The sequence below is a fragment of the Elephas maximus genome, chromosome 3, assembly GCF_024166365.1.
Source record: "Elephas maximus indicus isolate mEleMax1 chromosome 3, mEleMax1 primary haplotype, whole genome shotgun sequence".
Classification (NCBI taxonomy): Eukaryota; Metazoa; Chordata; class Mammalia; order Proboscidea; family Elephantidae; genus Elephas; species Elephas maximus.
Window position 1 is genome coordinate 157,446,161 of NC_064821.1, and position 14,502 is coordinate 157,460,662.

At 41.5% G+C, this 14,502-nt stretch overlaps 1 non-coding gene across 1 annotated transcript; it reads left to right on the forward strand.

Moving 5' to 3' along the window:
• The first annotated feature begins 4,857 nt into the window (after nucleotides 1-4,857).
• On the forward strand, nucleotides 4,858-4,928 carry TRNAG-CCC (transfer RNA glycine (anticodon CCC)). Its single transcript has one exon. It is a non-coding gene; the product is annotated as a tRNA-Gly (tRNA).
• Nucleotides 4,929-14,502: the final 9,574 nt, after the last annotated feature.

A 14,502-nucleotide genomic window follows, 5' to 3' on the forward strand; every position in this document is an offset into this window, starting at 1 on the left:
GGCATGATGGGGCGGGAGAAACGGAAAGAAGACATGAAAGAGAGAAAAGCACGAGGACTTGCGCCTGTCCGAGAACAAATCAGCAATATATTGTGAATGTTTTCACGCCAAAAACATTAAAGGAAGTATAGTGGTTGCTAGGAGATTGTGGCGTGCCGTGTCCTATAGTGGTTAGTATCCTGTGTTGTGGCCACAGCAACTTCGGTTCGGATTCTATTCAGGGCAGTGTCATGGTGTACCATGGCTGAGCTGGTGTATCTTTTTCTTTCGCTCTTTGTCTCTGTACTGGCTTCGCCCTTTACCTGTGGCCAGACAGTTTCGCTTACTGGTGGCTCCCGAGCCCTCAGCTGTCAGGAGAGGAGAAGGAGACCTTGGTGCACACACCTGTGGCCCGGTCATGTGGTAACCCTGGACTCGCCCAATGTCTGAGCATGCGCATACACTATCTCAAAAGGTGAAGGCTGTCTCTCAATTAGCCTTGTCCATACCTTGCACTAATGAACTGTGTAGTCATAATCTTGTTTTTCTTTCAGTCGAAGTATGTCACATATCAGTGGGGACCTTTAAGACGAAAAGAGAAATAAGACGAAATAAAAGAGTTCCCACTCCAACAGGAAATTTTACAATAAGATCAACTAATCTAAACTGGATGCTGTCCCTTGGCCCCCAATTTTTATGCTAACAGTAAATTACTGAAGTATAATTCACGCAGAGTAAAATACAGAAATCTTATCCACACAGTCCAATGAATTTTGACGAATGTAACCATCACCAAGACCAAGTTACAGAAATTTCCCATCAAACCACAAAGATTCTTGGAACACTTTTCCAGTCAATCTACCTCACCCCCACTTAGGCAATCAACATCCTGATTTCTATCTCCACAGATTAGTTTTGACTATTCTTAAAATTTACATAAATGACCATACTTTTTTGTATCCATCTTTTTTTTTTTAATGCATCCTAATATTTTTGAGATATATCCACGTTGCTGCATGCATGTGTGTGTATTATTTTGGTGTTATTGATGAGTGTAATTTCTATGTGTGAATAAAAGACAGTTGGTGAACAATTCGGTCATTTCTAGTCTTGGCTATTGGGAATAAGCTGCTATAAAAAATTTCGTGCAAGTCTTTTTGTGGATATGTGCATTCATTTCTTGGAGTATGTACCTATTAGCGGAATTGCTGGGTTGTGGGGTTTTCCAGAATGGTTGTGCTGTCTTACTGTCTTAGCAGCAACAAGAGATACCATTGATCCATATTCTTGCCAGCACTTGGTGTTCTCTGTTTTTTACTTTTTACCCATTCTGATCAGTGTAGAATGGCATGTCATGGTGACTTAAATTTGTGTTTCCTTAATGAGTAATGATGTTGCAGGTCTCTTCTTAAGCCTTTTGGCTTTTTTTTTTTTTTTTTTTTAATTTTCTTTGGTGAAGAGAGCCTGCTCGCTTTTAATTGTCCATTTTCAAGTGGCTTAACTATTTTTTTTTTTAGTTTTTAAATAAATATTTTATCTTAGAATTGATTTATGTTTACAGAAAAGTTGAGATGATAGCACCAAGGATTCATATATATTCCATAACAGTCTCTCCTATTATTAATTTCTTAGAATGGTATATTTCACACAATTAATGAACAAATATTGATACATTATTATTAACTAAAGAACATATTTTATTCAGGTATCCTTAGTTTTTACTTAGTGTCCTTTTTCTGTTCCAGGATACATCATTACATTTAGTTGTCATGTCTCCTTAATCTCTTCTTAACTGTGACAATTCCCCAAACTTTTCTTACGTGTGATGGCTTGACAATTTTGAGGAGTACTGGTCAGGCATTTTGAAGAATGCCCCTCATTTGGGATTTGTCTGACGTTTTTCTCCTGGTTAGACTGGGGTATGGGCTTGGGGAGGTAAAATGCTATCCCGTCACATCGTATCAACGTGACTTAGCACTGCTGATGTTAATCCTGATCATCTGGCTGAGGCAGTGTTCCTCAGGTTTCTTCCATGGAAAGTTGCTCTTTTTTTCCCCCTTTCTGGACTGTTTCTTTGGAAGGAATACACTATGAGTAGCCACATTTAAGTTAGCCCTTTGTGAGGGCTGAGTACATAAATTACTTGGGATTCTTCTGCAAGGGACATTTGTCTATTCTCATGACAATGGGGGCAATTATTTATTTATTCATTCGTTTATATTAATATGAACTCATTGATATGTATTTTGTACTTTGGATTATAATCTAATACTACTTATATTTGTTGCTCAAATTATTTTAGGTTGGCCATTGGGAGTTCTCTCAATTGATTCCTGTGTCCTTTTGTCATACTCCTATCATTTTGTTTTTTTTTAAATGAGTTCCTCTGTGGCAAAAAGAGCTAAGCATTCAGCTAGGCAGTATGAACTTAGAGGTGCTTCAGAAGACAGGCCGATCTGTTTCCCAAAGATCTCAGCCTTGAAAACCCTATGGAGCAGTTCTGCTCTGCACATATTTGGTCACCATAAGTCATAACAGACTCCACAGCAATGAACAAACACCTTTCTTAAAGTCAATATTTAGATTTACTTCAATGAAAAGCCTAATTTATATTTACATCTACAAACATAAGTTCACAATTTAAATGAATGCATTTATGATATGTGGAGTACAGACCCAGGCAGATTCTCACTGCCTCTGCCCGGCTTTCTCCTCTGCTTTGTCTCTGTTATGTTCTTATTTCTGTCTAGATTGGGGCCACTGCAGCTGTCATCACTTTGCTCAGCTTTGCCCCTCTTTGGATGCCCCACTGCTCTCAGGCGTCAAATGACACTGCTGAGGGTGGCTGAGCATGCCAAGCTGGTATAATTGAAGAACACAGGCTCCTGATTTATCCAGGCTCTTACCTTTGGCCATGCAAAGGCCTAAGGTCCTACTGGCTGCTTCCCGCCAGCTGTATTCTGATTATTACCCACAAGCCTCACCCTTCCCTGGACCCTAAGGCCATGGTCTCTAACATCTTCACCACTGCTAGGTATGTGTACCACCTCAGAGCAACTTTCTTTCCTGGAGGTTCAGTTGCTTGACCCCCACTGTGTGGTGAGCCCAGCAACCAGCCCAAGGCCCAGCATGCGAGTCTGGGATCAACGGTGATGTTACAATTCTTTGCCTTGTCTCCCCGGGTCTGCTAGGAGAATAGGCGAATATGACAAGAATATCATTTCTAAACGTTTCATACTACTGAAACATACCTGAACTTACTTCCCAGCTAGCCAGAAGTTCAGCAGTTTGAATCCTCCAGCCACTTCTTGGAAACCATATGGGGCGGTACAGGTCTACCCTGTCCTAACTGGTCACTTGATTTGACAGCAACTGCTTATTATCCTGTTGGAAAGAGCCAATTCCAGAATTAGACCCTTTCAAGGCAGATCATTTTATTTGGATGCTATAACTTTATAGTGTGTTGCCTGATGCCCTTTTTTCTGGGCATCTTTTATGTGTTAGCTGTTTTTTCCAAAGAGAACTGTTTAAACCCATTTTGTTGTTGTTGTTGTTAGGTACCATCAAGTTGGTTCTGATTCATAGCAACCCTATTTGCAAAAAAACAAAACACTGCCAGATCCTGAGCCATCTTATGATCTGTGTTATGCTTGAGCCCATTGTAGCAGCCGCTGTGTTAATCCATCTGGTTGAGGGTCTTCCTCTTTTAGCTGACCCTCTGCTTTACCAGGCACGATGTCCTTCTCCAGGGACTAATCCCTCCTGATAACATGCCCAAAGTATGTGATACCAAGTCTCCATATTCTTGCTTCTAAGGAGCATTTTGACTATACTTCTTCCAAGACAGATTTGTTTTTCCTATTGGCAGTCAATGGCATATTCAACATTCTTCACCCACACCATAACTCGAAGACGTCAATTTGTCTTTGGTCTTCCTTATTCATTGTCCAGCTTTCGAGTACATATGAGACAATTGAAAATACCACGGCTTGAGTCAGGTGCGCCTTAGTCCTTAAAGTGACATCTTTGCTTTTCAACACATTAAAGAGGTCTTTTGCAGCAGATTTGCCCAGTGCAATGTGTCATTTGATTTCTTGACTGCTGCTTCCAGGGGTGTTGATTGTGGATCCAAGTAAAATGAAATCCTTGACAACCTCAGTGTCTTCTCCGTTTGTCATGATGTTGCTTATTGGTCCAGTTGTGAGGATTTTTGTTTTCTTTTTGTTGAGGTGTAGTCCATACTGAAGGCTGTGGTCATTGATCTCCATCAGTAAGTCCTTCAAGTCCTCTTCACTTTCAGGAAGCAAGGTTGTATCATCTGCATATCACATGTTGTTAACGAGTCTTCCTCCAATCCTGATACCTGGCTCCTCATGTAGTCCAGCTTCTCGGATTATTTGCTCAGCATACAGATTGAACAGGTATGGTGAAATGATACAACCCTGAAGCACAATTTTCCAGATTTTAAATCATGCCGTATCCCCTTGTGTTTGAATGACTGCCTCTTAGTCTATGTACAGTTTCTGTATGAGCCCAACTAAGTGTTCTGGAATTCCCATTCTTAGCAATGTTATCTATAATTAGTTATGATCCATGCAGTCAAATGCCTTTGCATAGTTAATAAAACACAGGTAAACATCTTTCTGTTATTTTCTGCTCTCAGCCAGGATCCATCTGAAATTAGCAATGATATCCCTCGTTCCACGTCCTCTTCTGAATCCGGCTTGAATTTCTGGCAGTTCCCGGTCGGTGTACAGCTGCAGCCGCTCTTGAATGATCTTGAGCAACAAAAAAATATTTGAGTTGCTTTTTCCAAGTCCTGCTAGTCTTTTTCTCAATAGCCATACCAAGGTAAGTGTGCAAATTATTCCCAGGCAAGCATTGGTGGTTCAGTGGTAGAATTCTCGCCTCCCATGCGGGAGACCCGGGTTCGATTCCCGGCCAGTGCAAGAGCTCCTTTTCCCCCTCTCTCCTTCACTTGCCCAAAGCTTTTACATTTCCTGCTCTGCTGGATTATTCATTGACAGGCAAAACAGGTCATTTGGCCCTCTGGCTGCAAAAGCGGGAAAGGAAAGTGAGAACTGTACACCTGGAGTTATTTCTGGAGGAGAAGACTTTAAGGAGTAATTCTGAACGGGGCCGCGTGGTGTTTTTGTAATGGTTAGTACTCGGCAGGCATACCAGCAACAACGTGGCAGACACCCAGTCTTTGAACGGACAAGTGATGTGGGCGGGTGTGCGGTTTTGTATACTTGAAATCCAAACCATTGTTATTTTTATCTTTTCTCCTGGAGGATCCCTGGAATCTAAAGTGTCACCTGCCCATTGATTCAAATCCTGGAACTTGAACTGATCACTGGGCCAGGTCTCACTATGGAGTAAAGAAAAAGCAATGAAATTCCTGAAAGGAGAGAAGCTGTGGGCTGGGCAGATACCCCGAGAAGAGGGAGGTTTGTGGGGAGGAAGTTCTCAAGATGAGGTGAGCTGTGCAGAGGGGCCTTAGATCTTCCTTCCTCCCTGATGCTCTCCTGCTCTTGGTAAAATTAAGGACAAACACGACCCAGATGTGGAGAGCAACATGTACAAGAAAATCACTTTTCTCACTCCTGTTTGTTTAACACTCCACTAGGTCAATCTTCAGGTCAGTGTATCATTTTTATTGCTCATGGTTAAATAACACTGGGAGGAGGCCATGTCAATCCTTGGCTCTGGAGGTTTGGAGGAGGAGACTCCAGAAAAGGAATGTCTGGGGGCCTGTGGTTTGTCCACACTGTTTTCGTCAACTCTTTTCTCCAGCAAAGCTTGTGTAGTTCTCAGACATATTGGTGGTTTCAGTCCACCTGACTCTTTCTTGAAGGGACAAGAAATGACTGGCCCAGGCCATTGGAGTGAGATGCAAGCACAGAACTGGAAATGCTTTCCTCCATCTTGTCCTCTGTTTGCTACCTCTGCACATCACCTTCCTCACACACCAGTTCACGATTGCCCGTAGTCTCTCTGTTGTTGTTGTTAGGTGCTGTGGAGTCGATTTCAACTCATGGCAATCTCATGTGAAAGAATAGAACTGCCCGTAGGGTTTCCTAGGTTGTAATCTTTATGGAAGGAGTCCTGGTGGCACAGTAGTTAAGCGGGAGGCTGCTAGCCAAAAGGTCAGCAGTTGGAACCCAGCAGCCTCTCTGCCAAAGAAAGATGTGGCCTTGGAAGTCCTATGGGGCAGTTCTACCCTGTCCTATGGGGTCAAAATGAGTCGGAATCGAGTCAACGGCAGTGGATTTAGTTTTGGTTTAATCTTGATGGGAGCAGATTACCAGGTCTTTCTCCTCTGGAGCCGCTGGGTGGGTTGAAATTGCAAACCGAGCAGTTAAACAGCCGATCACTTAACCGTCGCACCACCAGGGCTTCTTTGCAGTCTCTCAAAAGGTTTACAATTCTTCATACTTCCTGGAAATCATGTTTGCCTCTTGATCGTATCATTCTTCCAGGGTTGATTTTGGGGGAACCAATCAGCATCCCAGACTAGTTCAACATCCTGATTTACTTGAATTTCCCAGACTGTCAATAAATATCACATAATGCTCAGTTTTATTTTAATTTTTTCCCAGGCACTTCCTACATGGTACTCCACCCTTCTGCACACATCTCCTTTGATTGCTCTCTAGCCCAACTGCATGCCTGTCATGCTGGGGCTTCCCGTCCCTCCTCTATGGTGTTGGATCTCCTGTTTCTTAGATTTCATATCTTCCTCTGTCTTGTTTTTCACTCATGTTTCACTGGCAGCAAATATCTCTAACACACCATAACGTGTGTTTGACAGTTTGGTTCCACATAAAATTCTAGCTTAAAAGTAATTTTCTTTGATTTATCTTCTAGGGTTAATAATGTTATTAAAAACTTCAATGACATTCTGACCTTATTTTTGTTTGCAAGGTTCCTTTTTTTTCTTAGAAGAACTGAGGATCTTTTCTTCATTCCTGGTGTTCTGACGTTCCAGAATACTGTCCTCCAACTTTCCTTCTTGGGCTGGGCACTCCGTTGAGATTTTTGATAGGGCGCTATACATCTGTAGGTTTCAGGGTATTTACTTACAATGATTATTGGATAATTTCCTCTACTTTATTTTCTCAGCAGATAAGAGAAATGGTTTCCATTGTGTAGTGGTGTATTATGCCTTCGTCAACGGAAACCGTTTTGTGTGTGTGTGCGTGCGCGCACACGTATGAGTGATTAATTTACCTGTCTACGGAAAGTAGGTGGTGTAGTGGTTAAGTGCTACGGCTGCTAACCAAAGGGTCGGCAGTTCGAATCCTCCAGGTGCTCCTTGGAAACTCTATGGGGCAGTTCTACTCTGTCCTATAGGGTTGCTATGAGTCGGAATCAACTCGAGGGCACTGGGTTTGGGATGGAAAGTAGTACTGTAGATCAAATTACAAAATATGCACACAGAGTTACACCCAAAACTCTGAGTAGATACCAAAAGGAGATCCTATTAGAGAAGCTCATTTACACCCCCACCCTATCTCTGTGATTTTCCCGTGGTTCCAAGAATGCTAACAATCTAAAATGCCTCTTAAAAGAAAGAAAGGTGCCTTACTGCCTTTTTTTCATACTATATTTTTTTGAAAAGTGTTCAGGATTTTTTTTTTTCCCCTCACACTCTTGAGCCTTTGGAACTTGCCGGAATCAGTAGACTTGTTTATGCAGAAGAAAGTGGAGTGCGTTCCTACCTTTCAGGAGATGTTGGTTCCTCAGAAAGTTAAACATAGACCTACCTTACAACTCAGCTATTCCACCCCTAGGTATATACCCAAAAGACTTAAAAGCAGCAATGCACTAACAGACACACACATATCAATGTTCATTGCAGCACCATTCACAACAGCCAAAAGGTTGAAACAACCAATGTGTCTATCAATAGATGAATGGATAAACAAAATGTGGTATATATGTACAATAAAATACTACTCAGTCAAAAGAGAAATGAAGTCCTGATACATGCTACAACATGAGTGAACCTTGAAAACATTATGCTGAGTGGAATAAGGCAATTACAAAAAGACAAATATTGTATGATCTCACTTATATGAAATAACAAAACTAGGCAAATGGATAGAGACTAAAGTTTATTACTAGTTACTAGGGGCGGGACAGAGGGGGCAAAGGGGAGTCATTATTTAGGAAGCAGTGAGTTTCTGTTCATGATGATGAGAGGCTTGGCAAGCATTATGGGTGATGGTTGTACAACATGTTTAATGTAATTGAGATCAGTAAACTGTATGCTTGAAAAATGTTGAATTGTCAAATGTGTTTTATATATTTTGACAACAATAAAGAAAAGATGTTGAAGAGGATTTTGTTTTGACTTTTGGAGGCACCGTCTGTCAGTGCACATTGTGCTTGTGAAATCAATGACATCATTTTCTTTTCTGCCTGAAAATTAGCCCTTTTAAATTGGACAAATTAGCCTTTAAAATTGACATTACTTCCTGGGCAGTAAAACAATGGGAGATTCTTCAGTTCCTGGAGCTTCTGCACATTAATAGGATTATCAGAAGACAAAATACTTCCCTATAAAAACGGCACAGGGATGGTGTCTGACCTCCTCTAACTTCGCAAGTGGAAAGGAGACCCAAGATCAACAGCCCAAGGCTGATTCCTATGAGGCGGAGGTCAGACATGCCTCCTGTCTCTGCCATCTTTACCGATTGTGACACCAACTGCCCCTTCCACAGCACTCTCTACTTCTCTGCTGGGCTTAATAAGTTCTTTGCAATGGCCGCACAGGACTCAGACAATACCCATGATTATGTGGTTCATTAGGGAAGTAACAGGTTATACTTCAGGTTCAGAAACGCTCAGGATACAGTTCTCCCATCAGGACAGCCTCTTCCCAGCCCTGCTTGCAGGCATGCCTCTTCCTTACCCTCTGTCTTTGACGGAAGGCACTCAGCATTCTCCCTCCATGGGCCAGGAAGCCCACTGAGGTCTCTCCTGCCACCACTTCTCTGCCACTGCTTCTTGCCTTCTTCAGGGTTACAGCTTGCTCTCTGTTTCCTGAGTGCAGGATCTTCTCAACACAGGGATCCCAGGTCCAAAGGACACACTCTCTGCTCTTGGCTATTCTTCCTTTGTACTGGCAGGATCTTCTCTTTCCTGCCTCTGGAGTGGCTCATTTCAAGCCCAGCTTGTTTTCTAGTTCTGAGCCAGAACCTGGTCTGAGGGTACGATGACAACCCTTTTTCTGCCTTCAAAAAGCTCACTGTCCAGTGATTGACGTGTAAATTGAAGACTGTGGTCTTTTCTCCCCAAACCATATATCTTAGTCAAAATATCTGGGACACTGGCTCTCTCATTTATATTCTCTGAAATCACCAGAGAGTTTATTGGGAGAAGATTCCTGGGCTCCAATTCCAGTGATTTTATAGCCATGGGCCCTTGGAATCCGCATTTTTTATTATTTACTTTGTTTTCGTTGTTGTCGAGCTGAGAATATACACAGCAAAGCATATACCACTGCAACAGTTTCTACATGTACAATTTAGTGACACTGACTACATTCTTTGAGTTGTGCAACTTTCCTTTCTAAATTATTCCTCCTCCATTAGCATAAATTCACTGTCCTCCAGTGTTCCTATCTAATCTTTCCAGTTGCTGTTGTCAAGTTGTTCCCGTACAGATAAATCTTAAAAGAGCATAATGCTTAAGGTAGACGTTCTTTACTAAAAAAAAAAAAGCTAAAGTATTGTTTGGTTTTAAGATGACTTCAGGAGATATTTTTAATTCAAGGTTTAAAGATTATCTCAGGGCAATAGTTTCAGAGGTTTATTCAGCCTCCATGGCTCTAGAAATCCTAGATTCCATAAGAATTTTAAATTCTATTCTGCATTTTCCTGCTTTTGATCTGGATTCCTTTATAGAATTTTTGATCAAAATGTATAGTGTGGTAGCTAGGCACAATCCGTTTCTTCTGGACTCAATGCAAAGGAGGCAGTTGTTCACGGAGGCCATTAGCCACACATTGTATTTCCTCCTCCTGTTTCTGACTCTTCTTCCTCTATTGCTGCAGACAAATAAAGACCATTTGTTGTGCCTGAAACCTGCTCTCTACCAAACTCTCTAGGCTCTCTAGGCGATTCTGATGCATGTAGACAGCAAACGACAGTATGAAAAATAGTGCTTTAGGGCACCGGATCATATGTGACTAAATATAATAGTTTTTTTTAAGTTTTTATTGAAAATTGCATGATAGACAAATACGGTTTGAGAAAAATTAGTTAACCATGTTTTTGCCTTCTAGAAATAAAATAAAGCTAAAACCAAAGAAACCAAACCTGCTGCCGTTGATTCAATTCTTACTCGTAGCAACCCCATAGAACAGAGTAGACCTGCCCCATGGGGTTTCCAATGAGTGGGCTGGTGGGTTTGAAAATAAAGCTACTACTCCCATATTCTTTCCTAGATTCATTCAGGAAAACCAAAAAATTCAAAGAATAAAAACAAAACCCATCAAATATACAGAAATAAGTCTAGCCGACTCACACCTTGATTATACACGGACTCGCCTTTAACTCTACTGCCCTCAGCTATTCAAACACGAACACGAATGAGAATTTAGTTATATGTAGATGAAAACATTGGCTTAAACCGCTAAGTGAGTAGGTCCAGGTGCTTATCTCCCGACTGCCAAGTTATTAAACTTTTCCTGCTTTCTTTCCTTCTTTTCTTCTTTCCTTTCTGCTCCTCCTCCTCCTACTTCCTTCCTGGCTCTTCTTCCCCACCACTAGTGGAGGCCACCAGAATATCAGAACAGACTGCCAAAATCTGAGAAGATGAGGGGCTGTTTTTCACCAGTGTGTGTGCAATTTTCTCTGGTCAAGTCTTTTTGTTTAGAGCTTCCCTCCCCATTCTTATTTTAGAGCTTCCCTCCCCAGTCTTAGATTCTATGAGCTCATGGATTGTTCCTTTTTTAATTCAACGTATTATTTTCCATTACTATTATCGTTTTTGATGCTCAAATTACCTCAGTTTGGATCAGTTCAGACCTCTTCAAGGTGGTTCCTGTGATCTTTTGACATGTTTCTGTGAGTCAGGGAGGACATTCTCGCTTTCTGGCACAAGAATTTTCAGGATCAACTTTGATTTCCATTTCCAAAATCAGTCATTTCTCCAAGAATTCTGGTTCTTCTGGTGCAGAATGGCATTCAAAAGAAAGATGCAGCCACTAGGTAGCTAAGTGGACATAAAAAAGAAGTGAGTAGATATTCATATTTAAATCCTTAGTTTATACTGACACCTTCAATCTCAACCCAACACCAAGAGGTTCTTCCTCAACTTCCCCTAGTCCATATTTTTATCTCCAATCTACTCAATGGCACTGGGTTTATCTCCCATGTTGATAACCCTGATTCCAAACAATTTTTAATACATTTACTTGTGCTCTGTCCTATAATTCATGCAAAATTGTTTCAAAATTATTCCATCAATATGACTACCAACAATAAATCTACAAAGTAAAGTTCAGAATTTGTTTGCAGATTCTTCTGACATTAGAATATACACCACTGTGGATAACAGACACCTGCCTTCAAAATTTATTTGATTATTTTCTGTGTGATTGTATTATCATTTTGATATAGTTAGATTTAACTTCTTCTGCTTTTGTTTATCAATTGTGTTTTCTTTTTCATCCTTTTCTAGAAATGTAAAATGTCACATGGCTCAAAAATCAAAACTAAATAAAAAAGATAGTACTTAGCAAAGTCTCACCATCATTCCTATAGCGTAAGCCACGTTCCCTAGATGAAAACATTTTTATATTTTCTGGCTTATCCTTCCTGAAAAACATCCATGTATTAAAAATAAGCACAAACACATCTCTCCTCTCCTTCCTTAAAGAAAAAGTAGAATATTGTACACGTTTTTTCACTTCTTGCTTTGCTTTTTTCCCCATAAACAATTTATCCTTGAAATAATTCAACAGCTGTCCGTAGAGATCCTCACATTTTGGCCATGTAGAACTCCATTATATGTATGAATGCGCAGGTCATTCTTTAATGTGTTATATACAGTCTAATCATTTTGAAATCAATAGCCCAGGTGCACATGCAGCATCATCCTTTGACCTGGAGCTACAGCAGGCCTCATAAGTAAAGGGCACGTTCCTCCAGACTGCCAAGTCTGCCAAAGATCTCAGATGCCAGCCTCAATCTTGGGAGTCTCCATGATGCACTCACTTCTGTCTGCTGGCCACAAATTCACAAATTTCCTCTACCCTTCAGGATAGTAGCCACAAACTTGGAGGTCCTCAGGCCCCTCACTTCTGACCTGCCAGCTCTCACTGCTCCCTTGAGTTTGATAATTCACTGAAATGACTCACAGAACACACAGAAAGTCCTCTAAGAAAAAGGATACAAAGAGGCACACAGAGCAAGGATAGGGAGGGTTTTGAATGTGGAGAGTCCTTGTCCAAAAAGGAATGGGCTATCCTGCTGTTTGCATAGAAGTCTCTCACCATCCAGGAAGCCCAAGGAGCTTTAGTATCCAAGGCCTTTATTGAATAGAGCCTCATTACTTAGGCATGACTGAATGAATTTTTCCCATCACCCCCCAGGTTAGCTGATTTCAGGAGGTTGTCTTTCTATCCCCACCAGTCCCCACTTGAGTCACCTTATTAGCATAAACCCTCAAGTGTGATCTGGTGGCCTATAGAAAACAAACCAAAACCAAATCACACCTGTTAACAAGGGCACTTCAATTACTCAGCAAATTCCAAGCATTTAGAGTTATCTCAAGAAGTCCTGGCTACATAGTTTTCAAGTGCTGGGCTTCTAACCAAATGCTTGGGATTCAAACCTACCAGCCACTCCTAGGGAGAAGTTGTGGCAATCAGTTTCCGGTTTTGGTAAAGATTTAGGGCTTTGGAAACCTACTGGGCAGTGCTACACTGTACCATGGGTTACTATGAGTCAGAATCGAATGGGCAGCAACAGGTTTAGTTTTTCTTTTTTTTGGATTAGAGTTGTCTCTCAGAAACCAAGGACAAAGAAAGTTCTTGGATGCAGCTAAATTATTTTACTCCACAGTACATTTCAAAAAATAAATAAATAACTGTGAAGTTTCAGGGTCACGATATACTGAGAAATTGGAACATAATGGACATGGCCAAGCTCTCAGAAAACAGACTTTAGCTGTGTAAGTCTCAGACTCCTGTCTTATAACTGCTACAGCATGTGGTCTATCTTGAGCCATAGCAGATGAAGTTATTCCGGTTTTTCTGAGTGTATAAATGTTAAACATAGTTGATTGCTTTTTATTGTAAATCAAACAGACATTGTCATAAGAAAATTTATCCAAAAAATGATGGGTATAAGAGGAAAATGAAAGCTCTCCTACCTCTCAATCCTACTCCCGAACAAACCACTGCTGACACTCCTTTATATATTACACTTAGGAAGCTGTGGGGGCTTCGGCCTGTAGTAGGTGCTGTTTGGCCAAGGGACCCAGGAAGTCCCGAGTCCTCCCCTGACAATCATCTGCCCTTTCTGGGCAATGAGAAATGAGTGAAGGCAAAGACAAGGAAAATAACATCATTGTTTGCAGAAATTTCACCTTGGGACAGGAAACTCTCGTAAATGAGGCCGAGTATGTGGTTTAGGAAGGAGGCTCAGAGAGCTGTGCCATTGCCCTAGACCCAAAGTGGGCTTTACCTCATTTCCTGAGATGCGGATGAAATGATAGAAGTCAATAAAAGGAGAGGGGCAGAGAGAAAGCCAGACAGATGAGCCCATTCACACGGGTGATAGAGGACTGTTTTGAGATTAGTCGGTGGAAACTATGGATACTAAATCAGTATTTACATGCATTTTTCTATTGATACGGAGGATTGGTAGGGAGGAAACCCTGGTGGCGCAGTAGTTAAGTGCTTCGGCTGCTAATTAAGAGGTCAGCAGTTCGAATCCACCAGGTGCTCATTGGAAACTCCATGGGGCAGTTCTACTCTGTCCTGTAGAGTCGCTGTCAGTCGGGATCGACTCAACGGCAGTAAGTTTGGTTTTTTGAGTTTATTGAGATGGACGGAAACCCTGGTGGAATAGTGGCTAAGTGCTACCGCTGCCAACCAAAAGGTCGGCCGTTCAAATTCACCGGGCGCTCACTGGAAACTCTGTGGGGCAGTTCTACTCTGTCCTAGAGGGTCGCTATGAGTCGGAATCAACTCGACGGCAACAGGTTTGGTTTTTGTTTTTGTTTTTTTTTTAATGAGATGGAAACCCTGGTGGATTGATTAGGAGATACCGATGCTAACCAAAAGGTTGGCAGTTGGAATCTACCAAGTAGTCTTTGGAAACTGTATTGGGCAGTTCTACTCTGTCCTATAGGGTCGCTGTCAGTCGGAATCGACTCCAGGGCAACGAAGTTTTGTTTTGTTTGTCATTGAGATGCTCATATAGGGTAGCTCTGAGTCGGAATTAACTAGAAGGCAGGGGATTTCAGGTGTGGTATTCAGATACAGTGGGGAGCTCTCCAGGT